Source organism: Sorex araneus, chromosome 6, assembly GCF_027595985.1.
Source record: "Sorex araneus isolate mSorAra2 chromosome 6, mSorAra2.pri, whole genome shotgun sequence".
NCBI classification, from domain to species: Eukaryota; Metazoa; Chordata; class Mammalia; order Eulipotyphla; family Soricidae; genus Sorex; species Sorex araneus.
In genome coordinates, this window is record NC_073307.1 from 84,319,067 (window position 1) to 84,326,397 (window position 7,331).

A 7,331-nucleotide genomic window follows, 5' to 3' on the forward strand; every position below is an offset into this window, starting at 1 on the left:
CTTGGGTGTCAGCCTCATGTGATGCTACCCTACACTCAACAAATGAGTGCAATCCCTCTATTTCTGTGCCTCTCTTTCTGACTCATTTCACTTAGCATGATACTCTCCATGTTTATTCATTTATAAGTAAATTTCATGACTTCATCTCTCCTAACAGCTGCATAGTATTCTATTGTGTAGATGTGCCAAAGTTTCTTTAACCAGTCATCTGTTTTAGGGCACTCGGGTTGCTTCCAGATTTTGGCTATTGTGAACAGTGCTGCAGTGAATATATAGGTACAGATGACATTTCTACTGTGCTCTTTTGCATCCTCGGGATATATTTCCAGAAGTGGTATTGCGAGGCCATATGGAAGGTCAATTTTTAGTTTTTGAAGGACTGTCCATCTTGTTTTCCAAAAAGGTTGTACCAGTCGGCATTCCCACCAACAGTGAAGGAGCGTCCCTTTTTCCCCACATCCACACCAGCACTGGTTGCTTTTGTTCTTTTGAATGTGTGCCAGTCTCTGTGGTGTGAGATGATATCTCATTGTTGTTTTGATTTGCAACTCCCTGATGACTAGCGATGTGGAGCATTTTTCATGTGCCTTTGGGCCATTTGTATTTCTTTTTTGAGGAAACTTCTGTTCATTTCTTGTCCCCATTTTTTGATAGGGTTGGAGGTTTTTTTGTTATACAATTCTACAAGTGTCTTATATATCCTGGATATTAATCCCATATCAGATGTGTATTGGGTAAATATTCTTTCCCATTCTGTGGGCTCTTTCTGTATTTTAGTCACTCCGCAGCCAGTTTTCAATGTCCCATAGCACTGATGCATGGGATAAACTCAGGAGTTTATAAACAGTCAATTTCCTAAGTACCTCCCTCTCTGGGACTCCCTGGTTTCCCAGTCCCGGGACATCCCAGTGTCAATCACATGAAGAGAATTTGGGCACTAGGAAGCCCTCCAAATGACTGCAACCAAAACTATGGCAAAGAGAGGAAATAAGCCAGTGGGGGTCTCCCCAGAATCTTGGGCCATGGGTCTTCCAAGTGCAGGGATTCTCTTTCTTTTTCTCCCTCAAGGTTTTTGGGTCCTTGAGGCTCCCACTGGGGCACGCTCAGAATTGTGGCATGGGAGAATATGTGGAAGAAAAAGAAAATAGGATTTTTCTCCTCCACTCTCTTTGAGCATCTGTGTTTCTGAACGTCACCACAAGGCCTCTTTCCTTTGGAGCACTCTCGGCCAAGGGCCTGTTTCCCTTGATTGCTCGTCTTGAAGCCGGTGTACAGACTGGGCAGAGCAATGAGATGGAAAGCTCTGGCCCTAGGTTATCCCGAGTAATGGCTGCCGAGGTGTCAGCACCGGCTCCATTCTTGGTCCCTGGGAAGTGGTATCTATTTCATGGCAGCCTAGTCATGCATTTTATTTATTTTTTTTTATAATTTATTTATTTTTAATTGGAGAATCACCGTGAGGGTACAGTTACAGATTTATACACTTTTGTGCTTATACTTCCCTCATACAAAGTTCGGGAACCCATCCCTTCACCAGTGCCCATTCTCCACCACCCGTAAACCCAGCGTCCCTCCCACCCTCCCCAATCCCATCTCCCCCCCACCCCACCCTGCCACTGTGGCAGGGCATTCCCTTCTGTTCTCTCTCTCTAATTAGCTGTTGTGGTTTGCAATAAAGGTAAAAATATGGAACGCTTCACGAATTTGCGTGTCATCCTTGCGCAAGGGCCATGCTAATCTTCTCTGTATCGTTCCAATTTTAGTATATGTGCTGCCGAAGCGAGCACTAGTCATGCATTTTAAACTGTTTCTTGGGGGCTGGAGTGACAGTCCAGTGGGGAGGATTCTGGCTTAGCATGTGGCCAACCCAGCCAAGAGCACCACTGGGTGTTGCCCCAAAACCAAAAAAAAAATTTTTTTTTTTGCATTTACAATCAAACATGTAAAGGTATTAATGAAGAGGTTTATGGTCAAATCAAGAACCATTCTGGTCATCATTTATGTGATAACAGCTTGCTTATAAAAAAAAAAAAAAAACAGGACCGTAACAGTCCCAAGATCAGATTTCCTGTCTCTCACTGTTTTTGTGAAATTTTGTCCGGCTCTCAGTTGTGTTTGTGTAACTCCTGGCTCTGTGCTCAGGGCTCATTCCTGATGGTGCTCAGGGGACCCTGTGCCGTGCTGAGATGGAACCAGTGTCCGTCACATGCAAGGCGAGCACCTTACTTCCTTCTTTTATAATTTTTAAATGATCCTTCTATTATTTTATTCTCTTCTCTTCTCTTTCTAGTCTTTAAAATGCCTTTAGATTTATACTCCACATGTCTCATCTATTTTCCAGGTCTTTGTCCACTTAGAAAGAAAGGCTGGGGTATCAAATAACCCTGGCACTGGAAAAAGAGCTGTTTCTCCTTTTATTCATTGAACCACTGTGGTCATTTTGGTTGTGGTTATTTTCTTAATAAACCCACTTGCAGAATTTTATTGATTCTTTTCTCCTTGTATTTGATTCTGTTGCCAGGACTAGGGTTAGACTTTTAGTTATATATTTTTTATCTCTAGGAATCATACACTTGATTTTTATTTGACTTGGATGTACAAAGCTTTTTTTTTTTTGCTTTTTGGGTCACACCCAGCGATGCTCAGGGGATACTCCTGGCTCTGCACTCAGGAATTGCTCCTGGCAGTGCTTGGGGGACCATATGGGATGCCGGGGATCAAACCCGGGTCTGCCGCGTGCAAGGCAAACGCCCTACCCGCTGTGCTATCGCTCCGGCCCCTGTACAAAGCTTTTAAGAACAGAGTTTGGGGCCTTCAATATTCCAATTCTAAACAACCAGCAGCTTCCGAATGCCTCTACCAATGATCCACAGTTCCCTCCTTTTCCCACCTCTTTAGCAAATTATCTATTCATCTTCAGTTAGACATTTGGCTCTAAATAATTGCTCCATATTTGTTCAGTTAAGGTATAATAAAATCCTGAAAAGTGTATAGTGTTTATGTCTGGAGTGTATTGTGAATTTAAAACAACATAATGTCCATTTAAAGAATGTTACACATATCATATAGAGAAAAATTCTATGTACTCAAAAAGTTGTGTTCCTGAGCTAAATCCCAAATACCTAGAATAAAATGAAGTGACAATCTCCAGAAGGTCCTTAGCTCAAAATAAACCATATCTTGACTCCATACTCACCTTAACCATGGACTTACTCACTCTGTGGGACTTGAAAATGATTTCTCAGATACACAAACATGTTAACCTTGCATGATGTGAACACATTTTGTGCGTGAACATTGGATGTGGACGATGAAAGACAGGACTGTCTGGGATAGGAGGAAATTACAGCCCCCTCAGCAACCTTTTGCTCTTTATGGCAGGAGACGAAAGAGGTGAGACTCTCAGCCACCTCCGTCCTAGGCGACATGCTGCAAAAGATAAATCAATATAAACCGGGGTCCTCTTTAAAAAGAGAGATTCACACCTTCCTTGTTCCACTGCTGCTTAACCTTCAAGAAGATGACATCGATATGGTTAAGGTAACTGTGGGCCCTGTCTGGCCACCCTCAGTCTAACCCATTCCCCTATCTGCCTGCCATGAGCCCCGTTCACTTGCCTCTTCCTCATGAGCCCAGACCAGATTGTCTGTCATGCATTCACCAGTGATGGCATCCTCCAGCTGCCTCTGAGCACTGTGGTGCTTCTCAGGTGCTGTTGTTCTCATCCTGAGAGCCTTCTGCTTCTTGCATCTATGTCTGTCTCTTCATGAACAAACCCCCGGGATTCACAGGATCCTGATTTCCAACCCACCACCACCTTGCCACACAATACCCCTCAGAACAAGCCTTCCATCCTGTACATAGCCTATGTAATTTCCCAGCAGTTATAGGAGAGATGCATTGGTGTTCCCCTTTTCTGCACCCACAGGTGTGTGCAGAGACCCTTGAAAAGTGGAGTGAGATCATAAAATGGAAATCACTCACCTCTAAGTTTAAACATGCTAATCTAAGCAACCACATTCAAGTTATTGAAGACACCATCAAGCACCTGGTGAGTGAGAATCTCTGAGGAAACTCAGACACAGAATTCATGCTAGAAACGCAATGGTCAGGTAAGTCAGGTGGATACAATAATAGGAGAAAAATCCCTTTGTTCCTGGCTTCTTCCCTGTCACAGTGCACCAAAGAACCGATTTGATCCTCTTAATAGCCCATTATCTATCTTAAGAAGCTGTGGAAGTCTAGCAGGTGGGCAGAGGGTAATGACACAGGGACCTCCTTCGATCTGATAGACAAGATCGATGGAGGCAGAAGTCAGCAGGGCTGTAGGCCAGTTGTCATGATGTTGAGTCTGTGACTGCTCAAGTCAAGGTTGGCAGTACGTATTGAAAAGTCGACAGTTATATGCTAACTGATGGGGCAGGGATTAATATGAGAAAATCTAACATTAGGAATCTTAACGCACAAGTCAATTTACAGTTTCCAGAGCACTTTGCATCCATCATCACACTGGAAACTTCACACTTTCTTTTCAGAGAGGTTGTGCAGGTCTCACATGAACTCTAGAGAATCAGGAACAGCACTCAGATCAGGGATGTCCTGGCACCACATCACCATTTGTCCCTGACCTTGCACGAGAGCAAGTTTCTCTTGATGCACCTATCACCTATTCTGGTCTGATAGGGATGATTGTGTCAGAGTCTCTCTGTTTCTGTGGTTGAAGCTGGCTGAAGCCAGAATGCTGCTGCACATGTACAGGGGGAGGGGCCCAGCTGGAAGATGCTCTTTACCCGCGTTCCCATGCCACACAGACCCCACTACGCCCCACTAGCTGCACCCAGCCTATCTGCTCTTCAACTTCACCCTCTTTTGCCCCACAGGTACACAAAAGAAAAATGGAGGTGTTGGGAACACTGCTCTTTGAAGCTTTTGAATTCCTCAAGAGCCCTCAGCCCTTTCTGAGGATCAGTGCACTGCAATTGATAGGTAATGCTCTGCTCCTGGCCTGTGTCCCAACACTCTTCATCAGGGGCACTTTGTGCTAAAGGCTAAGCCTGGATCCTGCAACAATGAAGCAGGTCAGAAGCTCTCCTCGCTCTAACCTGGTCAGAGGTCTTTGTGACCAGGTCTAAAGTCCTCCCGTGGCAAGGTTCAGGGAGGACGAGGAGGCAGTGTGCCTTTGCCCCAACTCTGCAAAGTGGGCTGGACGGGTGGGGATGAGAAGCCTATACAACTGAGAGTCAGGGTCCAGGGACAGACACTATACAGGGTCATATATTACACAGCACTGAGGCTGGTTTCATCAGGGCATGACACACTTCTCCAGGCAATTCCGGGTACAGCCCTGGAGAGCACTCACATGGCCTGGGCTGGCCCTGGAACACCACAAGCCCCGAGCAGCACCACATCTTAAGTCCCTCCCTGCAATTTCTTTCCTGGTTGGCTGCTGAGAACCACTTAAGGGGCCCCTGTTCCTGCAGAGAAAGCTCCTTAGGAGAGTCCCTCCATCCTCCAGCTAAAAGGAGAATAAAGGATTTCCAGCAGAAATTCTTGGTTCCTGGAACCCCACGGTGTTTGCCACAGAATTGGTTACCACTGTTGTACCACAAATTCATGACAGAATGCTGAACTCTCTCTCTCTCTGTCTGTCTCTGTCTCTCTGTCTGTCTGTCTGTCTGTCTGTCTGTCTCTCTGTCTGTCTCTGCCTCTCTCTCTCTCATAGCACTTTTAATTAATACCTACAACATTGGGGATGGGATATTTTCCCTTGCCATAACCAAAATACATGAATTTCACACTCATCACAGATTGTTTGTCTTTGGGTTTTGCCACACCCACGGATGCTCAGGGACAACTTCCAACCGAGTTCTAAGGGGTTGTTCCTGGTGGTTCTTGTGGGTCCGTCTGGGTATGCCAGGGACCCAATCTAGGCAAATTAATGCACGTATGACAGCATGAGTATCTCGCCCATCAGGCATGTCTTACATACATTTCTTGCTCAGACTGGATCCAAATACACAAGCAAAGACTAGGGATGAGGTTTTCCAAAGGCCCAAGAACTATGGAAGGACTTTAACTCTGACCTGTTTTTAGGAATCGTATTAAAGAATCTGCCTACAATTCACCTGGAAGATTCAGAAGTTATAAAAACTGGTGAGTTTCTACCTTTTGCCTGGCCTCTGGGTTACACAGTGATTGTGGGACAAGAGAAAGAGGTAAGATGGGGCAATCCTTCAAGGCACGTTCCATGATCTTAAAGGAGAATTTTTCTGTTGTTGTTGTAGAACTGTAGATGGGTCAACTGAAGAAATTGTCTGGTTTCTTGTTCCTGTTCCTCTGTCTTTATACTTCCTTTTACACTTCAGATGTCTACCAGTAGGCCCTTCTTGCCAACCTGCATGAGGAATTTCAGAGAATGTGTTAGCAGGATGGGATCCTCAACTGCTCAGAGTACCCAAGGGCTCACCTTGCCCTCCCCAGCTTACCCCGTCCTTCAGAAAGACTGCCTCAATCTCCTGGACTAGAGGATGGTTTGAGCGGGCACCAGTAACGTCTCTCATTGAGAGACTTATTGTTACTGTTTTTGGCATATCCAATACGCATGGGGAGCTTGCCAGGCTCTGCCACGCAGGCTCAATACTCTCGGTAGCTTGCCGGGCTCTCTGAGAGGGGCGGAGGAATCGAACTCGGGTTGGCAGCGTGAGAGGCGAATGCCCAACCGCTGTGCTATCGCTCCAGCCCAGAGGATGGTTATGCCCAGAAATGTTCATCTGCTGACACTCGCACTCATATCTGACACCTGACAAACCTGGGGAGAGGAAATGATTCTTCTAATATCTTGCATCTTTCTGTGCATTTAAAGCCCACTGTATTCTCTTTTCCTGAGCAAATGCGGTCAAAGGAGGCTGTACCTTTGATTGGTTGGAAGCACTTTTTGGTTTTATCAGTGAAGATGCCTGTGACTTGTATTCCTTGCATGTTAAGGAATGTCTGGTCTCGCCCAGGAATCCTCACCCACCCATCATTCCTTACTAAATCATTTTTAACAGTCGCAATTCATTGATCTCTTTTTATGCACTGCTCTCCACCTAGCAATCAGGGTCTCTAAAAGTATGTAGACTGGGACACATCTGCACGCTGGTGCTAAAGTCATTGGTGGCTCTCTGCTTCTGTCTGTGAGAGCCAGAGGGAGCCTCTTGTGTTTGTCACAAGCCCTGAAAGACTTAACCACTGACAGTGCCTCCAGCCTTCTCCCAGTGTATTTCTTCTCACTGGTGATTTTCTCCTAGATGAGTAGACCTGCCCCACCTCCCACTGGCAAGATTTCTCCC

The 7,331-nt window shown here is 45.5% G+C and overlaps 1 non-coding gene across 1 annotated transcript; it reads right to left on the minus strand.

Moving 5' to 3' along the window:
* Positions 1 to 1,680: 1,680 nt before the first annotated feature.
* On the minus strand, positions 1,681 to 1,787 carry LOC129406175 (U6 spliceosomal RNA). Its single transcript, XR_008630838.1, has one exon. It is a non-coding gene; the product is annotated as a U6 spliceosomal RNA (small nuclear RNA).
* Between the last annotated feature and the right edge of the window lie 5,544 nt (positions 1,788 to 7,331).